This window comes from Thamnophis elegans, chromosome 8 (assembly GCF_009769535.1).
Source record: "Thamnophis elegans isolate rThaEle1 chromosome 8, rThaEle1.pri, whole genome shotgun sequence".
Lineage (NCBI taxonomy): Eukaryota > Metazoa > Chordata > Lepidosauria > Squamata > Colubridae > Thamnophis > Thamnophis elegans.
The window spans coordinates 308,304-333,623 of NC_045548.1; the positions used below are offsets into that span (position 1 = coordinate 308,304).

At 39.6% G+C, this 25,320-nt stretch overlaps 1 long non-coding RNA gene across 4 annotated transcripts; it reads right to left on the reverse strand.

Annotated features, from left to right (window-relative positions):
• Positions 1–354: 354 nt before the first annotated feature.
• On the reverse strand, positions 355–13,808 carry LOC116511991. 4 transcript variants are annotated; one of them, XR_004255808.1, is made up of 4 exons: positions 13,408–13,808; positions 12,618–13,032; positions 5,253–5,360; positions 355–1,345 (listed from the first exon to the last, which is right to left on the reverse strand). It is a non-coding gene; the product is annotated as an uncharacterized LOC116511991 (long non-coding RNA). The 4 variants fall into 4 exon arrangements; XR_004255806.1 differs by having other exon boundaries at positions 12,942–13,808; XR_004255805.1 differs by having other exon boundaries at positions 12,618–13,808.
• Positions 13,809–25,320: the final 11,512 nt, after the last annotated feature.

A 25,320-nucleotide genomic window follows, 5' to 3' on the forward strand; every position in this document is an offset into this window, starting at 1 on the left:
TCCCCGCTTGCAATTTACACAAATTCTCATATCATCAATCCAATATATTGTGTGTTTGTTTGTGTGTGTGTGTGTGTGTGTGTGTGTGTGTAACTGTTATTACATCCTTTTATACAAAATATTCTAAATTTAAAATAAATCTATATTATGGCATTTCATTATATCCTCCTAAAATCATTCAATAATATTATATCTTTATATAATATTCTATATAAAAATATTTATATTTAATAACAAGGCTTTTAAACATCCTCTCCATAGTCCTCAGTTACAATTTGTATAAAATTTCATATTATCAATCTGGTGTATATATATATATGCATTATCATTGTTACACATTTATTTGACTATAACTATTATCACTCCATTTTATACATAATACTCTAAATTTAACTAAATTTAACTTCTGGATGAGATTTGGGGTGGAATTTCATACTTAAAAATAGTGCTGATTTCTATTTTTAAAAATCAACCATGTTGGGTATCCTGGGAAGAAATTCCTGATGCCAGGATCAATGATGAGGGAGGCCTGGGGGCCATTTTTTTTTTAAAAAACCTGAACATAAATAAGCTGGGATGAGTTTAATGGTGGAATTTAATGCTTTGAATTGGTACTGGTTGCTGTTTTCCAAAATAGACCATATGAGGTGCTTGAAAAAAATTCCTAATCGGGGTCAGTGACAAGGGAAGCCTGGATGTCAATTTTTTTTTCAACTTGAATGGAAAAACTGATGCCAGACTGAGATTCGGGGTGGAATTCCATGCTTAAAAATGGTGCTGGTTAGGTTGCCCAGTGGAATTTTTTTCCCCCCAACCTGAACACAAAAAAAGATGCCAGGATGAGATTCAGGGTTGAATTTCATGCTTAAAAATGGTGCTGGGTGTTTTTAAAAATTAACCATATTGAGTGTTTGGGGGGGGGGAGATTTGGGAATTTGGGAGGAAATTTTTCCCCCTCCCAAATGCAAAAATGGATGCCTGGTGGGATTATATGATATCTATATTTAGCTTTAATTTAGTTTAAATATGAATATCAAATTTATCTTATTCTGCGTCTACCTATTTTGTAAGTGTGGATATTTGGCTTTCTTTTCAAAAGCCAATTCCATGACACAGAACCTGGTTTCCCAGATTTCTTTATGGCTGCATAATGAATATGACACACAGTGCTAATCTGATATTCCTAATCTCTTAGGTATTTTAAAGGCATTAGAAGAGAGAGAAAGTCATCACATTTACATTTTAATGCAGACTTATCAAAATTGCAATTCATGCACACGTACATACAGAAGTGCTGGACTTTTCTTTCACAACTCAGAAAACAGTATTGGTGCCTGGTGCGTATCTTGGGAAAAAGAACATAGATAAAATATATATCAGAAAAAAATATGCAAAAGGTAAAAAACTTTTTGTGCTAACTTCCCTCTTTCCCAATGCAAATTGATGTGAAAGTGGGATGGAACAAAATTAAGGCTGGAAGGAAAAAAGCAAGTTTTAAAAAAAAGAAAGTGAATTTGAGAGAGGAAATGCCTTATATATTTTATGCCTGGCTTTATGGCTTCCCAGAGTGCTAGAGAAAACATTCACATACTGAAGCTGTGATAGCTTCGATTCTTCACATGATTAGGTTTGCAAAGACAAAATAAAATTTTGCCTGGGACCCTGAAGATTTGCCACCAGCCAGCGTAGTCAACAATGGATAATTTTAACCAAGGATATGATTTAATAGAAGGCAATTCAATTATTTTTTAGTGTTCCTATTAATATGATTTTAAAACTCTAATGATGACCTTTTCAATATAATTTGGTTTCATTCTATTAAACTTAGTAGGCTGTAGGTTTGAAAACCAACTTTCGGTGCTGAAGAATCACCATCCAGAACAAAAAAACAAACATAAAAGTCACTTTTGCTCTGTAGTTAATAAACTCCAAACTTTATTTCATAGTGGATGCTAATGATTTGGCACTTTATGTACTTAGAGGGATGTCTAATTCAAAGCAAATGTTTTCCAATTATTACTTGAAGGCTTCATTAGCTCCTATGATTTCTTCTGGCCTTTGGAAAGAATCGCCCAGGTAAAACCTTCCTTTTAGCTTTGCATTGCTAGATATCTAGCCTTTAGATTGTAAAAGAATTGTTAATGTACAAATTTCAGAGGTGCACTCGGGGGAAAAGGGGATATTAAAATAAAGCTACTGACAGTGTCATAAAATTATTGTGTCTCTTCTGAGGAAAGAGTTTCAGTTTTTGAAATGCACCTAGTATCTTTTTTTTTTTTACTTTAACTCGAACCCATAATAATAGAATAAAAGACATTATAGATAGCCAAACACAGTATGTATTATATTAATTTTCTGGACGATTGTTTCTGGTGGACCAAGGTTCAGCAATCAAGGCAGTACAACTCATGGTAACATATTTTTCAACCAGCTTCTATACCGGGAGCTAATGCTTCCACATGGCTGACTTTCCAGGTCTGATGGACCAGGTGCTTGGAAGAAAGTTTTGACCTTTGTTATTATATAGATTGACTGCAGTGAGAATTTTGTATGCACAGAGATGGAAAGACAGATCGATTCCCACAAATGAAGAACGTATAGTAAAGCTGATTGAGTTGGTGGTGATGACAAAATTGGCTGTCTTAATTAAAAAAGAAGAATTTATCTTCTTCTGTTTCCACTTGGAAACTGCTTCTGGATTTTGTGCTCAAAACGGGGGAAAAAAGGAAACTTAAAAATATATATTTTTTTTTATGACTGGATTGACTTTGTTGTAATAAGAGTGAAATCTGAAATCATTAAAAATGTAAAGGAAAAGGTTGAGGTTGTAAGTTTTCTTATACTCTACTGCACTGAAAAAAGTCAGTATCTTTTTTTTTCTTTCTCCTTATCTTTTGCACCTTTCCCTTTTCTCTTCATTTTTCTTGACTTTCATCTTTATTTGTATTTTATCTCATTATAAACATGTTTGTGTGTGTATGTGTGTGTATGTATAATCTGCCTACATAACTAAGTGTGGTTTTTGCCCCAGAAAAAGTTTTGCACAGTTGCTATAAGGAGCAGAAGGAGTCTTCTGTTTCATGGGTTTTTAAGTTGTTTGTTGCATTCTTCACTTTTTGAAGAACTGTGATAAAATATAAAACAGTCCTAGTTGCATTTTTAGACATAATAGTTTCAAATTGTTTCTGGTTACATTGCAATTGTGTGCTTGTATAATAGTTGTATATTGTATAGTAATTAAAATTTTGCACGAATATATGTAACCATTTATAACGATGAGGTGAAAAGTTGTTAGTTTCTTCCTATGCTAATTTATTCTCTCCTTGTGGTTGTATGTGGGACACTCTCGGCAGCTTTCCTCTTCTCCCATTAATGGTAACTAGATGACAAATTGTTAAAAGCTACAGAGAAGCTTAAACCGTATTGTAGGACATGTGTGAATAGACTTTTCAACAAGAACTTTGAATTTTGGCCTCCTAAAGGGCCCTTGAGAAATGCCATCGGAGAAATAAAGCATTTCGTGAAATATTAGTATAGATGGTACACATTAGCTGTTATGAACTGAAATATTCTTATTGTTAATTTTAAGGCACATGTGTGCATTTGAACAAGATTCCTACATTTCAGGATCATGAGAAAACAAACCACAATTTTTAATTCACTTTCCATGTAAACAGAGCCCTGAGGGTTGACACAAAGCAGTTGGAGATGGGTTGACAGGCCTTCTTGTGAAAAGCTCGTCAGCAAGATAGAAGACACCTCCTGACAAGATCTTTGCTTCCGGGTAGAAATACTAAAAAGTCAAAATTACCACTTGGTTATGTCCAAACAGAAATGCATGAAGCAGAGGGCAAGGAGGTAGAGACCTGACAAAACAACTCCTTTGTGGACACCTTGTTACCTCAGGATATATTTCTCCAGATATGGACCAGCCTGAGGCGTTGAGTTGTTAGTTATAGTCCTTAACCAAGGTTTCACACCCCTCCTGCCGTTCTTATCTGCGCTGTTTCACCTTTACAAAGAAATGAATAGATTCCTCTCCTAGTGACACTCCGTTCTTGAGGCAAATTTAGGATTTATGCTGTTCAACCTTAGCCACTTTTCTACAAATTGGATTATTTAGGTAATCTCAAATTGCTATATAGTGGATGTTATGCAGTTTGGCAGGAAACCTATCCTGTAAATTTCAGATGCCAAGTGCTATTGAGATGAATATATGTAACATAGATTTCTACGTTAACTAGCACCACATTTCCTTCCAGACGGCTAGCATATCAGAGTAAATAAAAATAGACGGATACTTTTACTGTGGTTAGTTTATCTACGGTATCTGTTTCAGCTTATTTATATTTTTCAAAATCCTCTTGCCATAGTTGTGCTTATTCACAAGATAAGCATATGGAGAGATTGTTATCTGATCCTAAAGGCATTTCTCCATTACTGTATACATTTCTCCATTCAGTGAATGCAGGAACTACGGAAAAATAGATAAAGTGTGTGCTGTGCTATGCGCCTTTTTTATGATGGCAGCATTTTTATGAACTTTTCTCTGAATCCATTATTTTTACACACACACACACACACACACACACACACACACACACACACACACACACACACACACACTATTGCCCTGGTGGAAACAGGAGGTTCAAATTAAATTGATTTGTATTAAAAATAGGACTAAACACATCCCTCCCTCCCCCTCTATTTTTGTCCATATTTGTTGGTCTCGTCAGGTGCTTTTCTGAAGCTGCTTCAGTTGAGTCAAACCTTGGCAAGGCCTCCGCCTTCTGCAGTTTTCAGAACTTTTTTTATTTTGCATCTTGGCTTTGCCCAACTTGATACCTCTCGATACGCCTGGTCTCCATAGCATGTCTTTATGCTGCAGCCATAATAATGTCAGCCATGAGATTTATACATTCCCCCCCCCTGCTTCTTCTTTTATTTAATCTTATTTTAAAAACGTGTAGTTGGCCTAAGTAATTTTCTCTATCCTTGTAACCATGGTGCCACATTTGTGCTCTATTTTCCTGATTTCATCAGTGATGGTGTCAGCCAGGACAAAGATATGAGACAGTGTCTCTACCATATCAGTTTGCCCCAAAACAATCCCATCCTGAATTTGTTTTGCTGATGGTTGCTTCCCCTTAGTACAATGTCAGGGATGTATTTGAACTGCATACATTTCACTGAAACACAAATTGGTTTATGGGCAGTGCTGGAGGCAAAGAAAGGCACAAGAGACTCACATAGATTAGATGTACATCTGGTAGGACGGAGCAGTCGGGAATTTCTTTGGATACGATCCGTCACCTGCAGTCAGGTGAGGCAAGTGAGGCAGAGCCTCATCGCTCTCCCTATGAAAAGAAAAAATGTAAAAGGAAAAAGTTGAGCTAGTTGCTGCCTCAGAGTGGACGACTCTGCTTAACTCCTTAAAAAAGCCTCTAAAAAAGCGCCCTCTACTGTGAGGCAGGAGAACTGCGGGCCTCACCTAGTCTGACCTTTTAGGAGTTTTATGATCGCTGTGTGTGAAACGTGTTTCTTGTGCTGAGCGATGATAAAACGCCTCATAGCAGAGGGTGCGTGTTTGGGCGGGGCTTCTTCAGAGAACCCGTGGCAAGAGCAGAGTTTAAGTCCTCTCTGAAGCAGCTGGAAAAAGTATGTGTGGGTCGGAGGGAGGGGGAGGAATTCAAACTTCATCCTCCTGGTGCTGTGCGGGACTTTGGGCAAAGGCTGGAGAGAAGGACCCTGGCTCGCTTGTGCTCTCCCTCCCCAAGTGTAGTTTGATTGCAGGCAGAGCCACGTTGCCTTTTCAAACCTGAAATCGGTGATGCTAGCCTGGATTTTTACATAGTGGATCCTTCCGGGGCTAGGGGAAAGTGTGTGTGCTACAGCATGGCTCTTTGCCTGGCTTCCTGCCTTCTCCTGTGGTCTCCTCACTGGTGCTCTCCCTCCCCAAGTGTAATGACTTCCTCCCCAGGCCCCCATACATTTCTCTCTCTCACACACACACAGCTGGATAAAACTATATAAAAATCTAGCCCAGCTTCACTGATTACAAGTTTGAAAAGGCAACGTGGCTCCGCCTGCAATCAAACTACACTTGAGGAGGGAGAGAACAAGCAAACACTGAGGAGAGCACAGGAGGAAGCAGGAATCCAGGCAAAGAGCCATGCTGTAGCACACACACTTTCCCCCAGCCTCTTTCTTTTGGAAGGCTAGGATCGGCTCCCCTCCGGCTTCTCTGCCTCTCCTCTCACCCCAGCCTGCCAGCAGGAAGTGAGTGGGTGGGCTTTATTGCATTCCAGCCATTTCCTACCCAGACAACAGCTGCATTTGCAATGGGGGAGGTATTTGGGGAAGGCAGCAGGAGAATTTGGGGGGGGGGGATGGCAGAGGAGCTGCTTTCAAGTCATTGGAAAAGATATCCAATCCAACTTGTGTGTGTGTGTGTGTGTGTGTGTTTGTTGGAGAGAGAGTGAGTGAGAGAGGGAAGGGGGTAGGAGGGATAGTCCAATTCAACGTGTGTGTGTGAGAGAGAGAGAGAGGGAGGGAGGGGAGGGAGGAAGGCAGAGAGGGAGGAAGGAGGGGAAGGGAGAAGAAAAAGAAAATGAAAGAAGGAAACTTCTTTCGCAAAGGAGAAAAACAAATGCTGTCGCTTTAAATCGGAACTGAGCATGCCTGGCTGTGGAATTCTGGGAGATGAAGTCCACAAGTCTAAAGAAATTTGAAAGCCTCCACTGTGTCAGTGCCTCACCAGCCATAAACCTCACCGCAGGTCACTGGATATAATGCACCACCATGTCCACCATGAGGTCAGGATGGAACTATGATGTAATGGGATTCAAAGGCAATGGGAAGCCCATGAATATAGTTTCTCAGAGCTCTGCTTCCCCATCTAGGATATTTTCTCACTTTATCACGTTCCTTGGTCTTCTGAATGTTTTTTTTTATGGCTGAGCTGATCATTCTCCTTTGCCTGAGGGTTTTTTTAAAACGGGGAGCTGCCTAATTTGACTCCCTGTGGCTGCGTCAATGGGAATTTATTTTTCCCGCCTAGGAGCATTTCTTTGGCTCGGATTCCTTCCTAGTCTTCTCTGATTCTGTCTGTATCCCTGTGTGAACTTATTGTCAAAACATCTGCCTTGTGTGGGGGATTTACTCTATTCATTTCTCAGGTAGTTGTCTAGAATATTTTTTCTCTATAAACTTCTGACAAATAACCAGCAGAAGTGCAAAGAATTTTATCTCGAATTCAGCTGGCTGGCTATTTAATGCCTGGGCAGTTTTATGTATTTACTTATTTCTGAAACTTTTTTTCATATAACAACTAAGCATCTGTTTTAATTTTGTTAATTATGCTTGGTATGCCTTTCTTAATGCTGTTTTCATTTCTCCCTCCCTTTTTGTCAGTCTATATTTACCAACAATCTCATCTTCATAATATTCTTAAGGAATGTATTGTTTTTAATAATGACTGGACTACATTTCTTCACACAAATAAATTTAAATCCATGTGTTTGCTGAATGTTACCTCTGCTAGAAATGATGTATTTTAATAAAACTAAGGTGTTACTAGTTATTTTTCTGGAAGGGAGAGGCTATTAAAACATGAAAGTGGAAGGAAAAATATTAGTGTTTATGAATTTTTTTCTGCTTGAGTCCTTTCTATCACTCCAGCCTAACCTGTAAATAAATATCAGCCTCATATGGAATTTCGGTCTTTTTTCTGAAAAATATGGGCCATGATGACATCCCATTGCTCTCAAATCACACACTGGTAAATGTTTTTCTCACAGCAGAACAGTTAAATTCCAACTCATCCATGGCAAATGTTTCTTAACCTGTTTCTAGATGTTTCTTCTTAAAATCTGTCTAATAAAACGTCTTTGAAGACAGCACCAGAGATCTGCAGCAGTGGAGTTTCTGGCCTGAAATAAACTTTTCTGAAACCTCCTCTGATACTACAGCTTCTATCCCCAAAGGGGCAAATGAGATGTGTAGCTAATAGGAACCCACTTGCTACAACAAGAGGGATACTAATCCCTTAAATAATTTCTATAATTGTTATATATTATATTAATAGAATATAATTATACATATTATTAGAATATATAATTCTGATTAATAATCATTTTAGATATGGAACTTCTCTTCCAATTAAGTGCTTCTACAAAATCAATTCAAAATCCATTGCCTCTGGGAAACATAGCATGATAACATTTTTACTCTCTCTCTCTCTCTCTCTCTCTCTCACACACACACACACACACACACACACACACACACAGATTATTTTTAGCCTGCAGACTATAAGCAGACCTTCAGAAGTCTTCAGTGTAGCTTGCTGTGGTGTCGAAATTGCAGCCAACTATTGTCAACTATTTTTTGTGAGTGGGGAGGCAGGAGCAGGATCTCCAATCACCTCGTTCCCATCTAAATTGTACTTTGTACAGACCCTTAAGCCAAATAGCTTTACCTAGTTATATCAAGTGTGAATGTGAGCATTAATGTTTTGATTGGAGAGATTGGAAGGAAAGGTTTATGTAAGTAAGCTTATACTACAAGGGCCTAGTGTCTGGTTTGCTGCCCACTCTGACATACATTTCTTAGAGACAAAAAATGACTATTCTTATTCAATGGAAATAAAATCGAAGTTCACAATACTGCAGCTATTAGTATGCACACAGATATCCTGGCTGCCCCTTCTAGTGTTGTGGAGGTTAGCCTATGCCCTGATTTACTCTGGGCAGAGAAGAGCTCTGGGCAAAGAAACTCACCAAAGATAGCAAGAGCAGAAATGGTAAAAGACTCACTTTGAAGTTGATTGTACAAGTCTTGGTGCAGAGAGTTATGTCCACTGTGTAACAGTGAAGGACTCAGAAAAGGATGCCTTAGTGACCTCCTCTTGACCTCAAGAAACTGTCCAGCAGAATCGGGTGCTTGATAATTACTGCTGAGTTCCAGAAGTTTCAGAGTTGAAAAATCTGCTGCAACAGATTTTCAGGGCACTTGAGAATAAAATCCCTTGTCTTTGTGCTAATTGGAGCAGCATAATTCCAAATTCTGTTACTTTACCTTTTTGTATTGGACTTAATTTGTATACCACCCAGAGTATTTATGAACTGGTCAACCTTATAAATATAACAAATAATAGATAAATGAACAAATGAACAAGCCAACCAGCCAATAACATTTTTGGGGCAAAATGTGCTTGAGTAGATGATGCTTGTTAAGTTGCATACATTAAGAGAACAAGGATCTTAGTCCTTTTTCAGACCTGATTCCTTTTGGTCTGGAGACAAAATCATCCATTCTATTTGGTGATCTCCTACAAGAGAAGAAGGGAATTTTGACTTTGTTGACCTGTTTAATTTCTTGGTGGTCTTTGACATTTCTGATTTCACAGCATACCACTGTATATTGTTTATATAACTTGGGAGTGTCATGAACTGTTATTTTGCCTTATTTCTATTTGCAGTGAGTGATGATCTCAGGCAGTAGTAGTAGGGAACTATTTTGTCCTTAGTGCTATTAATTATCTTTATAATATTGGAAGTGGACATCAGGAGTTCTGCAGATGAGTGTTGCCAATTTGCTGTTGAAATGTTAACTATGACTTTTCACTGAAACATCTCTATCAGAAAAGACTGTATGTATGGATTCTAAATCAATATCTGGATGCCGTAGTCAGTCATTAAGGTGGCAGCCAAAGGCTAGAATGTCAGCCTTGGAAGCCGCCTTTTGCCTTTGGAATTTCAGGCCTGCCACACTTTCTACTGTGGGAGAATGGGAAGGTGGGGGGGGGGGTAATATAGAGTTGGGTGATGTGTAGCCATAACAACATTCTTTCTCCGAAAGTCAAGGCCGCTTTTGTCCCTGCACCTGGATGGATGTGGATGGGAGGAATCTTCCTTCATGACACTAAAGGATTGTGATAGACTTGTGGGGGATGGGGGAAGGGTCTTGACCTTTTAACTGGGTGGGGAAACCCGGAGTCTTTCAGATTCGGATTTTCCCAGATGTACCAACACAGCTCTTTTAATAAATAGGAATTTTGAGGAACCCTTTGCCTCGGATTCTTATTTTACTTCGGGTGCTATTTGGAACCCTGATATAGAAAGTGGGAAACCATGAGTTCTACTCACACTTTAGCCAGGGAAGCCAATTGTGTGACTTTGTGCCAATCATTCTCTCTCAGCCCTGACTCACCTCACAGGGTTGTTGTGGTGAAACAGGAGAGGAAGGTGTGTTGAATGTACTCATCACCTTATTTGTAAAAATACTAAAAGTGGGATACGACTAAATAAATAAAAACTGAATCTTGATAGGGCAAAGACCTCTCTGTAGGGGAAAAAATAAATTTGCCTAGTAGGAATAGCATGTGGACTTATATATATCACTTCACGGTGCTTTACGGCCCTCTCTAAGCAATTTATGGAGTCAACATATGGCTCCCAACAATCTGAGTCCTCGTTTTACCAAGGACGGGAGGCTCAGTCAACCTTCAGCTGGTGAGAATCAAACTGTCAAATTGTTGGCAGTCAGCAGAATTAGCCTGCAGTGCTGCACTCTAACCACTGTATCACCATGGCTATTCTCACGGTTGTGGTTTTGAAAAAGTGGGCAATAAAAGGTTGTTTTGGAGACTACTAGATATGGAATAGAGGCAGCTGGTGCTTGATGTAGGCCCAGAATTTCCGTTGCTTAAGCAAGCAAGTTAAGTGAGTCAGACCTGATTTTACAACTTATTTTTGCCACAACTGTTAAGCAAATCTCTGTAGTTGTTAAATGAATCATGCAGTCATTAAACAAATCTGGCTCCCCCCATTGACTTTACCAGAAGCTGGCTGGGAAATCACAAATGGTGGCCACGTGAATGGATCAACCATTGTCAATATTTGTGCCAATTGCCAAGCGTCCAAATTTTGATCATGTGATGGTGGGTTGGTGGTGCAACGGTTGTAAATGTGAGGACAAGTCATAAGTTCCTTTTTTCAGTGTCATTGTAACTTTGAATGGTCACTAAATGAATGGTTGTAAGTTGAGGACTACCTGTCCAGCATCTGACATGAAAATTCTAGTGATTATGTATGTATGTATGTATGTATGTATGTATGTATGTATGTATGTATCAGTGGTGGGTTCCGGTCCCCCTTGAGCACAGGGCCAGTCGTTCTAGTCATGCACGTGTGCTGCTCACGCATATGATATGCACACGCCACCGTCCCTGCGACACCCAGATGCTCGGCGGAGGTCGCACAGGTGCCGCAAGCTGTGTGTGTGCGTGCAATTGGCCAGTCACGTTATAATCAGGTATGGAATGCGGGCAGGCGGCTGGGCCATACGAGCCCCCGTACCTGCTGCTGCTCCCGGCTATTACTGATAGGGGCCAAACCGGGCGGTACCAGCCAGAACCCACCACGGGTATGTATGTATGTATGTATGTATGTATGTATGTATTATGTATGTATGTATGTATACACCCACAGAAACACACAGAAACACACACACAGAGCCACAATGCTGAGGTGACTTAATTAAATTATCTCTTTATTTTCACCTACAAGTGAGGTGATATATAGCAATACATTCTCTCACCATTCATCCCTTTATTTGATGATTGATTTAGGAAAGTCTATGCAGAATAATATTAATCTTAAAGGTGACACAAATTAATTAAGTGATTGGTTTTTTTTTTTTCATTCTTTCCCCTTTTTTGCTGCAAAAGGCACCTTAGGATATTTTATAAGATGAAATGATGAAGAAATCATCTCTCTGTCCTTTTCCGTTTTTAATTGCATTGAGCTTGCAATGAAAACATGTAGACATCGGATATGATAATGAAAGGTAAATATTATATTATTGATCTATACTGTTTCCTAAGAAAGAGTATCTCGAAAATGTTTATAGTATATAAAACACACAATGACAAGAACAGGAGAGAGAGAAAGAACAAATATATTCATGTAAAGCAGCCTTGGTGAAGCATGTGGGTTTCAAGAACTGCTTTGAAAAAGTAATAGTAGGTACCTCCAAAATATCATAAGCGAGAACGTTCCTTTATTATAATAATTTTATTAAACATTAAAATTAGAAAAATAAAAGATAAAAGCAAATACAAACTAAAAAAATAGAAGAATGAAAATAAAAGTGCCAAAAAGTAAATAGAAAAAAGAAAGAAATAATACACTAAAGAGAAGGAAAAGAAATATATAAATTATTTCCTCCTTCACCATAAGTATAAATAATTTAGTAACTTTTCTTAAAATACAAATGATATCTTCCCATATCCTACCTCTTATCTATAAACAAATCCTTAAACACTCATCATTCAACCTTGATCAGCAAAACTTCATTAAAATTACCAGAGATAACATAACTATTTAAATCTTAATCAAATAAATCACTCTTACTTTCTTTCCTTTTAATTTAACAATCTTTATCCCCTTCAACTAATGTCCTAGAACTTGATTGCTTTTTCCTCCTTCTCAAAAGGTTCCCAAAGTTTTAAAAAGTCTCTTTTGCAAATAGGAAAGTTTCCCAGGTTACTCTTTTAAAGTAAAGTTATCTGTATATCCCTTTTAATTATTAATTGAATAATGATTAATTACCAAGGCATAAACCAATTTGATTGCTATGTCCAGTGTAGCATCCTTTCCCATATCATTCTTGTAGCCTGCAATTTTTAAGTCTTTGTAATGGAATGTGTGGTTGACCTTGGAGAATGGTGGGAAGAAATCCTGCTTAGGAAAGAGGCAAGACCCATCAGGGGCTTAACAGTCAAAGAAGGAGATTTAGGAGGGACCCTTCCCCACGGATTAAGTAGTTAAAAGTAACAGCAGGAAGTTTGTACCTTCAGACTTGCAAGATTCTGTTAATGTAGCCTTATAATAAGTTAGAATTTGTTCATCTAGACGTGGTTCCTGTCTCTTTACCTGGCTGGCAGTCTTGTCCAGTAAAATTTGTTCCTCTTCTGTAACATCTTTTAAACTGCCTTCTAGACGCAGCCACTCTTGATATTAACTTCTGCCAATTGTTTAAAAATATGTACATGTTAAAATGTCTTGCTCCATTCTTACTGGGTCAAATTTAACTTCCCTTTAACTCCTTTAATTGTAAACTGATTGTCTTTATGTCCAATCTTCAAAGTCTCATCCTATCGTGTTTTGTGTCTTTTTAGCAGAATTCAAAACAAAAGCATTTCCCCATGGAAAGGAGTATTATAATTAATTCCAAAATATTATTTTAACTCCATCTGGGTCCTTAATCCTTTTGTAACTTTCCAAAATCAAAGTTAAAATAACCATTTTACTGTTTCCCTCCATATATATTTAAATCTTTAAACTTGTATTTAAAACTTCTTTGACTTAGGATAAAAGGAAACTGGATAAAGAAACTTACCCAGTACTGTAAAATCTGTTGATCCAATGTTTCCTAATAGCTAAAAAGCAATTAACAAGCAATTTTTTAAAATAATTAGAAAAGAAAGTATATTAACCCACTACAGTTTGAGTACAGTTTGGTCATTACCTTATATACAGAACTCCAAACATGTCAGAAATTGCTCTCTCGTAGTCTCCTGCCAAGGAGAAACTGTCTGGAGCACTTGTGGATAAACCGATAACAACAAAATGAGTTTTAATGGTACTTTTTTTTTTCTTTTCCACTGATTTTTTGGGCGATGTTGATAATGAAAATAAGACCTTGACAACTAACCTTTTTTCAAGCTAAAATTAAAAACAAAACAAAACATCCTGACCAGTGGTGGGATTCAAAAAATTTTTACTAGCGGTTCTGTGGGCGTGGTTTGGTGGACATGCCAGGGGAAGGTTGCTGCAAAATCTCCATCCCCTCATCCCACTCCAGGGGAAGGTTGCTGCAAAATCCCCATTCCTTCCCGATCAGCTGGGGGACTCGGGAGGCAGAGAATAGACGGGGACGGGGCCAGTCAGAGGTGGTGTTTACTGGTTCTCCGAACTACTCAAAATTTCTGCTACCGGTCCTCCAGAACTGGTCAGAACCTGCTGAATCCCACCTCTGATCCTGACTTTATTTTTCAGAAGGTTGTGGGCAATATTGTTGATTTTATCTAAACATCCTACAACTTACCTTCCTTGTTCCAGTGACTGATTAGTCCTGCTTTGATTTCAGCTATAAAGCCATGATTTATTCCTCAAGATAATGATTTTGAAAATCAGTTGATTGGCTCTGTATGACCCTAATGTCACATTTGTTTAATATTAAAATTATTCTTCATATATTAAGAGACATGAATTATATCTAATTAATGCGACTGAGGTGGTTCAGTCTGAATAATCAGACTGTGGTTATTTTCTCTGGTTCCCCAGACATTATTTGCATATTATAGTTGTTGCTTAATCATTCAGTCACTTATAATAATTTGTGGTCTGATGGACACTAATTTACTAGGACTATTCTTAGTTCCAGGACTAACAATAGTCTTTAGTAATCTTTAACTATTTGTTTATTGGCATCACTGATGATATTCATAGGTGTCTGTATAGGGCCTGGAATAGAAGAAGAAGCAAAATATGTCTGAAATTTAAATTCTACACTTTTAAACACTTGCATGCAATATTGCAATGCAAATAGGAAAGAAGGAAACTTGCACTGTGATGCTGCAATGAACATTTTAACATTCAGCTTCATCATGTGCTATCACAGCATTCTTCTGTTGGCCTTTTTACTGATTTCCTTCATTTTTTCCAAGCAGTGGGGTCTTCTACAATGTCTTGTCCCTTTGCAATTTGTGCTCAAAATATTTAAAGTTCATTATTTGTGTTTTCTAAGACAAGTTTGGTCTACTTCCTGTAATGCAACAAAGGATTGGATTGGTATTCTTAACATTTTTTTCCAGCAAGACACAAGATGGGAGGGAGGGAGAGGGAGAGAGAGAGTGAGAGGGAGAGATGAGATCTATCTATCAATAGAGATAGAGATTAGAAGGAAAGAAGGGAGAGAGAGAGAGGAAGGAAAGAAGGGAGGGAGGGAGGGAGGAAGGAAGGAAAGGAAATAAATCAATTCTATAATCTGTATCATTTATAGATTTTATATTATAAGCAGAGTCTTCTTCTGGACAGCCACTTTGATTGAGTCACACCTACATATTCCTAAAATTAAGGATGCCGTATTTGAGCTACCTAACCCTGACCACTAGAGGGCAGCAAAAGGTAAGTATATGCTGTATCTCTTTGGTGCCATCTAATTATTTGGGGCAATTTTTACAGCTCACATATAGTCTGCCAATAGATTATGCCTAAAACGGTGTGATAGCAACACTGTTTCTTTGTTTTGTTCTATTTGTATTTTTCTTCTGTGCTTTGAATGGCTAGCAAGAACATCAGAACATGAAATCAAACAAATAATCCTGATTAAATAAAGTACAAAAACACAATTAGCATAGTGTAATAAATTATTACTGTTAAAAAACAAATCAATTAAAAGGTACTTAAAAAAAATAAACAGCACCCATGAATTAAAAACATCCCTTTTGTCATTGGCTTAAAAGCATACAGCTAATCAAAAGAAAAGGAAAAAATGGCCATTTGGAGTGGCATCATGTGTAAAACTCAGAAAAAGGAGGAAAATACTACCTTAGTTCTTCATTGGCAAAAGACCTAAATAGATTGGCGAGAAGATTAATCTTCCATTAGTCCCACAATATGCTTTTTGGCTGTAGAAAAGAAAATGGCTTTTCATTGAAGAAAAACATGGTGCAATGGCTTACCTGCTCTTTCTCGAAAGGGACTTTGCAGAGACGAAATGAGTCTGCGATTCTTTCTCTAGTACTTGGAGATTATTGCTGGGCCATTGTTCAGTTTAGCCACTAGGGGGCAGGATATTTTATTGTTCTTCTTGTTGAGCTTTGCTCTCTCTTTTTTTACCCATCCTCCTAGCTATTCTCTATGATAGAGCTGCCAACTTTCACATGTTCAATTTTATTATTCTATTACTATATAGGGAGTCCTCAACCTACAACCACAACTGAGCCCAGAATTTATGTTGCTAAGTGAGTTTTCCCATTTTACTACTTTTCTTGCCACATTTGTTCAGTGAATCACTGAAGTTGTTAAATGGGTAACCCTGTTGTGGAGGGAAACTGGCTTCCCCGTTGGCGTTGCTTGTCAGAAGGTCGCAAAAAGGGTTCACAGGACCCTGGGACCCTTCAACCGTCACAAATATGAACCGGTTGCCAAGCATCTGAATTCTGATCACATGATCATGGGCTGCTGCAAAGGTCGTAACTGTGAAAAACTGTCCCAAGTCACTTTTTCCAGTGCCGTTGTAACTCTGAAGGGTCGCTAAATGAACTGTTGTAAGTTAAGGACTACCTGTATTTATCATTTATGTTTCACAGGCTTTATCCACGTTGAAAAGACTCATCCAAAAGATGTGGTACTGGTTGAGAATTATGCGGTAAGAAAGTCAGTGTGACATAGTAATTATAGCACTGGACCAGGATCAGGGAAATTCAGATTCAAATTTATCTTTAGGCATAAACTTTATCGACTGACTTTGGACCAGTAACCTAAATCTATCTCACAGTATGGCTGATTGGAGGTAAAATAAAGGAAGACGTCCAAGTAAGATCTCCTGTAAAAAATGTATTCTTTAAAAAAATTATAAGCTGTCTCTTTGGAGTCAGGCAGCCTTAAAATCCAAGAAATAAAATAAGTAGACTAAGCTGCTTTATCTTTTGGTGAAAAAAGTGAGATGAAAATATTAATTTTTCTTAAAGGCTTCCATAATCTTTTTCTTATCACAACAACCATAAACTCTGGGCAATTCACAAACAGGCTTTGAATATATAAAAGTGGAAATATTAAAGTTTTCTGATTTAACAAGATGAAAGCGATAATAACTGTTTTTTTTATTTTTTCAGAAAGCCAATTGTTAACACATGCTGAAAAATCAAGATTTTCTTGCTGTTCTTTCTGCTTAAACTTTAACTGAAGCTTGGAAATAACTTCTGTACATTACATAGTATCTTCTCCCATTGTCTCAAAAAATCAGCAAAACCAGAAGTTTCTCAAGATTAAAAATTTACCTCCATTATGAATTCTAATCCAAAATAACCTCCATTTATTGGAGTTATGCTGAGTCATCATATAATATTTTTGATGGATTATGCAATTAATCACCACTGTTGGAAGAATAGAAAGAAAATGGAATTTGTCCCCACTTATGAAAATTCATAGAAGTTAAATCTCTGTGTCTCTCCAAATAAAGATAATTTGACACAGAGAATAATTTTTGGTTTTGGTTTAGGAATCAAGGATTCTTCACCTATGCCCCCTCATTTAATCTTTTTTTTTTAAAAAAAAACCGATCGAGGAGATTCCTCCTTTTGGGAGATTCCTCCCCAAAATGTAGAGAACTTTTTTTTAATTGAACAATTTTGTTTATAGAAACTTTGGGAAAAAATCAACTAGACTGAAGATAGTAATCTGTATTTCTGACCTACAATGTTGATACATTCCCAAGGCTTAAGAATTTTTTTTCTACCCTTTTTGTCTTTGTAATATCTTCTGAATATTTCCTTCAAGACCTGCTGTTCATCTGGGTTCATGGGGGTCAAACTGGCAGCCCGTGGGCCGCATGTGTCACGCACAGACCACACCCACCCCAGCTCCGTGAATGGGAAAAACATCATGAAACGTCACGTGATGGCAAGTTTGACACCAGCAATCTAGCCAGATCATCACAGGAAGCTCTAATTCATTGCATGAAATCCTGTTAGTTGTCCACTAGTGGGTCATTTCCATCAATGACAGGGACAACAGTTGCATATAACTCTTCAACAAGATGGCCCCATAGACGACATATCTTGAGGGTGGTATGTTGTCTTTGCTAATAAAGCTAAAGCTCCTGGCCTCTCTTGAAAGATAATAAGAGTTTTGCAAGATTAATATTTTGCGAGCCTGGCTGTGCTTTTTCCTCCCTCTCATGCCCCAGTGAGTCAGTGGGGACTTAGTTCAGGTCTCTTTGTCACACCACTTCATTTCCAAGGTTTAAGGGCCTCTTCTGCCCTCTTTGTTTTTGTAACAGCTTCCGAGTGTTTCCCTCAAGGCCATCTCCGTGGTTCTTCACAGTGACATACAATAAAAGCATTCATACAAGATTTAAGAAAACCTTAATGCCAGAGGAAAAAACAACCACACAGGACTTGCCACCCACTTAACCGAAGGCCAAAGAAAAGAGCCGCGTTGTCAGAGTTCCTTTGAACAAGGCCAGGATGGGGCCAGGATCTCTCTCAGATCTTCCAGATGGCGGAGAATAGGCCAGAAGCAACGCCGCTTCTCCCTGGATTCTGTACACTGTACGCTGTACTTGGGAGTGCAAAGCAGATCAACCACATCATCTCCATAATCCTGCTATAAACAATAAAATGCTTGTGGTTTTTTTAAAAAAACAACAAGAATAGTCAAACAAATAACTTTATGCAATATGATAAATATACCATCAATTTAAAACTAGTCACAATTATTAGCCTCCTTGGTAGATTAAGAGTTGAATCTGGGTGATTGATGACATGCCTCAGCCACCCGGTGAGAGGAGATTTGAACCTCTTGGCTCTCGCTTAATGACTGTGTGACATTGTATGACACATCACATGCCTACGATACAAGAGGGACGGGTGTCTTTGATCAGGAGAATGGAATGCAGCTGATCGACAGACATTTGCTAGCAGGGGTTTACTGGCAATTCTGCAAAACGGAATAAGGGAACACATCTGGGTTGAGATCACATTTTCTCCTCAAGGAGAATAATGGGACCGAGAGCTTGATTTAAATGGGGATCGGATGGGAAAATGGACCGTGCCAGTTACGGTTAATGACAGTAATTTGAATACTCCCCCTCAGAGGCAAAATAAATACAATTGTTATTGTTATTTTTCTGAAATATGTTTTTATCCCCCCCCCCTTTCCCATGCAATCATTTCTAAAAGCAGTTGGCGTTAGAGATGAATAAAAATACAAATTAAAACGGTACAAAAATGTATTCATTGAAAAAATGAGGGAACAAAGAGAAAGAACAAAACCAAAATGATCCATGTAAATATCCATACAAGGAAGACTGCGTGGAGGAAGAGGGAGGTCTTGAACAGAGATGACAATAAGCATCTCATGAATATCAAGGCAGCGATCAATCCAGACATTAGACCATCACAAGGAAGGCCAATTTCCAAATAATTGCAACGTAATGATATTAGTTATTGAGAAGTCTGTAATGGTGAAGGTGCTCTGTCACTCTCATGTCAAAAGCAAAATCCTGGCTAGGAGATGATTGGCAGACAGCAAAGTTGCTTTTACAGGCTCAGTCCCTGTTGTGGCCCAACTGCGCCTGGTTGAGCTATTGGTGGGCTCTGACAGCGATGAACACCATGGGACTGCCCTGGTGGCTGAGGAAGACTCTGGTGGGTGTCCGGAGTCAGAGCAGGGACTAGAGAGGCCTGTTGGCCACCAGGTGGCATCTGAGTCAGGGAGCCGTGAGGAGGAACAGAGGGAGGCTCTCCCTGACGTGCGTATGCGTATGGCTGAGAGGAGGAGGGGGCAGCTTTGGAAAAAGGCTCATAGAAGGAAACAGGAACAGGTGGCTACTGATTGGCCCCTCCCAAAGAGCTTATAGGTGGGGCGACGGGAGGGGAATTTTGCAGGAAACAACAGTTTACTAATCCAGGTGTAGCAAACGTTTGGAGAATTCCATGAGTTCAAGCCTTGTTTTCATAGAGATAATTTTCTGGGCTCCTAGACAAGGGGTTGCTTATCTCCCTCCTTAGTCGTGGCAGACAGCCAAGCCTGTGTCAGTATAAATTAGAGGCTTGGGACTGAACAGTACCCCGCTCTGAAAGTTGGCCACCACATTCTACATCAGGGTTAACCACATATCACAAACCTAGGATAGCCCTATGTGCAGCACACTTGACTAACATGACAGCTACAATCAATGGTGAGCTTGGAATAATTTAACAACTGTTTCTCTGCCCTAATGACCTGCTGGGTAGGCAGGGCTCAGTGGTCATGTGACTGGGTGGGTGTGGCCAACTCACATTGATGGGCGCTTCGCCTTAGTTGTTACAGTGGTAATAAGGGTTAACCGGAGAGGCAGTTTCTGTAAGCAGAGCAATAAAGATTAGGCTAGAAACAACACCAGAATGCTTCCTTCCTGCTTTCCTTATGGGATTAGACCTGAAAAGTGGAAAAGAAACAAAATGAGATTTCTTCCAACAACCGGTTCTCCAAACTGCTTAGAAAGTTAACAACTGGTTCTCCCAAATAGTTGCGAACCGGCTGAATCCCACCACTGGCTACAATGCAAACTACAATATTGCTGCTGGATTAATGACTATTGGGAAAATTAAGACCTCCAACATGGTGATTTTTGATTCTTCCAAATGAACAAATCAGATGGGAATCTGGAGCAGAAGCCCTACATATTGTTTATTTTACCATGTTTCCCTGAAAATAAGACAGGGTCTTATTTCCTTTTGACCCCCCAAAAATGGCTTGGGCCTTATTATCGAGGGAGGGCTTATTGTTTTGGGTTGCCAGGCACATTCTGTTTTGTGAGCAGGCTCCCAAAGAGCTGTGCACAGCCTCAGGGGCAAACGGCTGTGTTGCGCTATCACAGTAGTGCAACACAGCAGCCATGAGGTGACCATGCTCATGAGCAGCCACTCGGCAAACCCCCTTTCTAGCCAGGCACAGTGCCATTCACTGGCCTAGGGGTATCCTGAAGGCACCAAGCCACGGAAGCCAGAGGCAGGGAACAGGGGTTCACATGGCGCCTTCGGAATACCCCTAGGTCAGTGAATGGTGCTCTGCACGGCGGGAGAGGGGGGTTGCATGAGCGCCGTTCCGCTCTCTGCTCGCGTGCCTCCCAGCCTCACCATGCCCTGGCCCAGCTCTCCCTGCAGGGCCAGGGCACTGCTGCCACCATCCTAGCATGTCTCCGGTTTCCAAACTCCGGAGATCGGCTGCCGAGTCTCCCGGCAGTGGTCGCTCTGGGAGTGTGCTATATGGTTGTGGGGTGGCTGCTGGAAGACTCTCTGTCAGTGAATGGCACTGTGCCCAGCTGGAAAGGGGGTTTGCCAGGAGGCTGCTCATGAGCATGGTCACCTCATGGCTGCTGTGTTGTGCTGCTGCGACAGTGCAACACAGCCGTTTGCCCCTAAGGCTGCGCCCGGCTCTTCAGGAAAGTAGCTGCCTGGAAATCCCCCCAGCGGCACATAGTGCCACACACCGATCTAGTGGTATCCTGAAGGCGCCAAGCAACATGAGCGCCTTTGCCCCCTGGTTCCCGTGGCTTGGCAACTTCGGGATATTGCTCGGTCAGTGAGTGGTGCTCTGCCTGGCTGGAGGGGGGGGTTCCCCAAGGGGGTTATTTTCGGGGAGGGCTTATATTTTTGCCCACCTTAAAAATATGGCATGGCCTTATTTTCAGGACATGTCATATTTTTGGGAAAACACAATCGTCCTTTAAAGCGTGATACTCTGAACAGCCAATCCTATGCTTTTAAATTATACAGTTAAAGGGGAAGCCACAATCACTGATAACACAGGCAAATTTTAGTTGATTTTTTTAACAAGCAGAAAAAATAAACACTCCATTGGGTGCCACCATCATCAATCTGACATTCTGATCCTGATCGAGACCATTCCCCTTCTCCTTGTTTTCCTGTTGCCTTTTGGTTTCAGGAGCAAAGAAAGGCACTGCAGAATATTTCCATTCTCTTGGCCAACTTAGGGGAACAGATGACATTGCAAAAGGATTCTACAGCCACTCTTGTCTGCATGGGTTATAAAAAATACCCCTCAATTATTTTCAGAAACATGTCATATTTCTTTTCCTGGTCACTCTGATAAAAGTCTTTTTTTACTCAGACAGACTTAAATAAATAAATAAAAGGAGGGGTTTTTAAGATAAAAAATAAAAAGAAGAGAAACCTTTTAATCAAAACTCGTGGCTTTGTGAAAGAGGCTTTGATACCAGTCCCTGGGTAGATGAGCCCAACCTTCACAGAGCCCCAGACTGTCTGAGATGTTCTTTAACTTTGTTTGTGTCTTATTTGTGGTCCCTCCCTTTGTTCATGCCGGGAAGAAGCTGGCAGGAGGCGGCTGAAGGCTTCATTGGAGATTGGCACCTCCTGCTGCTTCACTTTCCTATTGGCTGCCCGTTATTAAAGTTAACTAGGCAACAATAGAAACCCAACAGGAAAACCTTGTGGGAAGCAGGTTTTTCACTGTCAACTCAAATTCCTCAGGCTAAAGTCTCCTGTAGGCCCCATACCTGCTGTTAGTTTTTCTCTCCCTTCTCCTACTAATTAATCCCTGTAAAGTAAGAGAAGCAAAATTAATTGTTTTTCCTGGCCCAATGTGCCTGTGATGGAATTGGGATCAAAGGACTCTTCTGCTGATTTATGTTGTGTGTTTGTCTAAAGACATGTCATATCCTGGGGCAGGAGCGCTAAGGGCAGGCTTAACAGAGCTATTTTAATGACATGGATTCCCCCCCCCCCTTGTTATTAATTTTTAGATTGTTTCGTGAATGCTAGAGACGGGGCCCTTTCTGTCTGGTGTTGAAAAACACCACAAGGTCACTAATAATAATAAACTGCATCCTATTTGTGTGGAGGATGTTGTTCTATGGGGAAAGGAAACAGAAGGCTTGCTGCTTAATGAGCATGAAGTGAAGACAGGTGGACATTTCATGATCACAACAAGGATTATTTGACTTTTGCCACAACCGAGCAACATCATGAGCAAATGTATAGTAGGTTTGCTAGAAGGGGTTTTGTTCTCAGGATACGTGTGTGCAGTTGTGCGTGTGTGTGCACGTGTGAGAAAGGGAAAGAAGAAAAGCGGTTAATTTAATTAATGCAATCAGATATGTGCCTGAAATTATGGATGGGTAAGGAAGAGTGTATTGTTTTTTAACATTGTATTTTATACTTGAAATGGAAGAGTAATTTAATTAATTCTCCTTCCTGCACTTTAATTCTATTTCCCCTTTATTCATTGTACGTCAAGGATTCTATATGACGAGAAGCTTTCATATAAAATAATGAACGGGCATAAATATTCTCTGCTTTTGTGCTCTCTGACAATATTTGACTTTGTCTGCCTTTTTGTGGAAGCCCTGAGCTTTTGCTTCAAACCTAAAGCTGCTTCCCACCCATCCCACTGCTGCGGGATCGCACGGGTTCTTGCTAAAGATCGGCCCATTTCGGCGAACCTGTAAGTCCCACTAAAGCTGTTCCTGTGGTGCTTCCCCATGTTCAGAGCGCTTTAGGTGCACCAGGAGAGGAATCCTTTCAGCTATAATGCAAATTGAATGAGAGCTCTTACCTCCATAATTTCAGGAAGTTGGAAGCCAAGGTGGTCTACACGCACATTGACAGATGACGGGGCTGAGGAAGACCTTGTTATTGTTCCTCCTAAATGTGTCTCCAAAGCTTCTTGTAATCACGAGTGAGAAGGTAGATGGCAGAGTGAGGTTTCAAATGGGTTTCTTGAGACTAATAAGCTTCTGCTAGGAGGGACCAGAGGCCATTACTAGGCAAGCACTGTCATTTTGGCATGTGTGCATGAGGTCTCACGGTATGTGCAGAAAAGAAAATAAGCTCATGTTATAATTGCATGATGTTTGCTTTCATCATTTGAACCCAGCCCCAATTTTGTTCCAGATCATACTTGGGCAGTGGTCCCTTCAGGAATCATCGCCCCCTAAGGAAGACGGAGGTTTGTTTTCTGAGTTCTCACAGAGAGTAAAGAATCTTATTTGTGTTTCAGGGAATGATCAATTTATCTCCCTCTTTTTCTTCTAAATCACCACTGCATAATCTGAAGCAATGCAAAGTTTGTCCTGTTCTAGCTTCTTTTTCTATGAATCTTTTTAGCCAGCCGAACAAACAGGTGTAAAGATAGTTTCTATCCTTGAGCTGTGAGACTTTTAAATACAACCACAATCACTCCATGCACACGCTAGTTTTTCTTTCTTTCTTTTTCCGTTTCTGTTATAATTTTGCACCAGTGAGGTTAAAACCAATTTAGTTGTATTTAAGTACAATGACAATAAAGATTATACTGATACTTTTATTGGGCCTAACAATATTGAGTGATCTGCTGGTTGAAATATTGCACAATCATTGTTAAAATGTAGGACAGGACTTGTGCTACACCTGAGTCTACCTGGTTGTTTTTTATATATAAAGAGAATAAATTCCTTCCGTGTGACCTTCCTCTAAGAATTCACACTAATTAAGTTTTTGAGAATGGAGGTGAATCTTCAGTCTTCATACCACTTGTAAACATGAAGTGTTTTTTTTAAATAAGAAGAAAAAAAACCCAAGGCAATTGATGTCTCCCACAATTTCTATAAGAACCTACCCTGCATCCCTTTCCATTTGCTCTACATGAAAGTCCTTCCTTTTTCATGGAAAGGATGGTTTACAGTATGCAGAACTGATGTTTACTCAAAATGAATATGAGCCAAGTATTTTCTAATTCATAATTCAAATCTCAACTTATAATAAAGAAATTGCATTAATAAGAACTTATTACTTAATATTAATAATAATTTCATTAATAATGAAATTTCATGGTTGGGATGAAAAGATAGCTTTAGAAATTTCCCCTATTTCTCTTCTCCTCTTATACACTGACATCACTTTCTTTTACCTCTTTCTAGGAACTTCCAACAGTTCTGGCTACTAGGATGAATTGATTGTTAACTTTCCTCTCCATTTGCAAGGCAGTCCTAAACCACTTCTATTTCAAAGGAAGCTGCAATGATTTGTGCAACAAACGATATTGTGAATCCTTTAACCACTTCAATGGCTGCCATTTCCTATTTTATTGCCTGGGGGGAGGGGTTATCAATATTTCCAGAAGTCCCCATAGTGCCTGTGTAATGGTCACTTCCCTTTCACACCCTCCTGCCAGAATACAATAAGAGAATAGATAAGGATTATTCTTTATACCATTTTAGTTGTTCGTAATTTTTGTCATAGATTGCACCAGTGAGCTAAAAACCAATTTCGTTGTGTACATGATATATAATGGCAATAAAGGCTACACTGCCAGATAGACTGGCTATCTTTCAGACTGGCACTCCAACCAGTCTCATTTGCTCCACGTGATCACAGTTTTTGTCTTAGTAATGCCAATAGCACTTAGGCCAACTCATGGTCTGTAGGCTGGATGTGCCACGCGCTGGCCATGCCCACACCACAATTAGCGAAGGGAAAAAAGTCCCGATACATCACGTCACATGATGCCGCCATGACAACAC